The sequence below is a fragment of the Sceloporus undulatus genome, chromosome 4 (assembly GCF_019175285.1).
Source record: "Sceloporus undulatus isolate JIND9_A2432 ecotype Alabama chromosome 4, SceUnd_v1.1, whole genome shotgun sequence".
In the NCBI taxonomy this organism is placed as follows: Eukaryota; Metazoa; Chordata; class Lepidosauria; order Squamata; family Phrynosomatidae; genus Sceloporus; species Sceloporus undulatus.
This window is the reverse complement of record NC_056525.1, coordinates 131,487,958-131,489,219: the sequence shown is the minus strand read 5'-3', so window position 1 is coordinate 131,489,219 and position 1,262 is coordinate 131,487,958.

Sequence of the window (1,262 nt, the reverse complement as noted above, 5' to 3'; positions counted from 1 at the left end):
AATCTAGAATGAAAGGTCTTCCCTTCACCCAAGAATTTAAAATGTTTACTTTTTAAATGGAGAGAATTTTGCTGCATATTACTGCAGCAGTCAAACTAACAGCACTTACATTGGCTACAATCCAACACAAATCTTGCTTACTCAGTCGTTTAGTTAAATATTGTCTCAGGCATGCTAAGGCTATACTTGAATCCTTTGTTGTGGATTTCAGGTTTAGATCATAGAATCATAGAGTTGGAAGAGACCACAAGGGCCATCCAGTCCAATCCCCTGCCATGCAGGAACTCTCAGTCAAAGCATACCTGACAGATTGCCATCTAGCCTCTGTTTAAAGACCTCCAAGGGACTCCATCACTCTCTGAGGGAGTGTGTTCCACTGTCAAACAGCCCTTACTGTCAGGAAGTTCCTCCTAATGTTGAGGTGGAATCTCTTTTCCTGCAGTTTGCATCCATTGTTCTGGGTCCTGTTCTCTGGAGCAGCAGAAAAGCTTGCTCCATCCTCAATATGACATCCCTTCAAGTAAACAGAGCTATCATATCACCTTTTAATCTTCTCTTCTCCAGCTACTTCTCCATAAGGCCATCTGTCAGGGATGCTTTGATGGAGGGTTCCTGCATGGCAGGGAGCCACTCTGATAGCCTTGGCTGAAGAGCGGGGTATAAATAAATAAATAAATAAATAATAACTATTATTATTATTATTATTATTATTATTATTATTATTATTATTAGACTGGATGGTCCTTGTGGTCTCTTCCAACTCTACGATTCTATGATTCTATGAACTCTACCCACAGACCAGCACAAAGTGCCGGTCTGTATTGGCTCATACTCTCGAATATCTCAGCAGTGAAAATAGAAATTCCAGAGTAAGAATGCAAGTAACATTTCCTTTGTTTCCTGGCCAAAAATAGGGATAAGTAACACAACATGCACACATTCTGAAATGTTTTAGGAAATTATTCTTCACAGAAATACATGCAAGTTTTCTGTGTAAAAATTGTGGGGTTATGTGCAAAAATCTCATGTTTTCTATACAAAAAGCACTGTTTCCAGATAGAAATTTTTACTCTACAAAATTGTTGGGGTCTACACAAAACCCAGCAATCTTGCACAAAACTCCATGTTGTTACCCCAAGGTCCACCCTTCCCTGACCTCCTCTCTTTTCTGATATCAAGTTGATATTAATAGGATGTTTAAGGCAAGTAGCTGCAAGGGCACCCCACTGCAAGAAAAACAGCCTTACCATGCAAAGAGATCC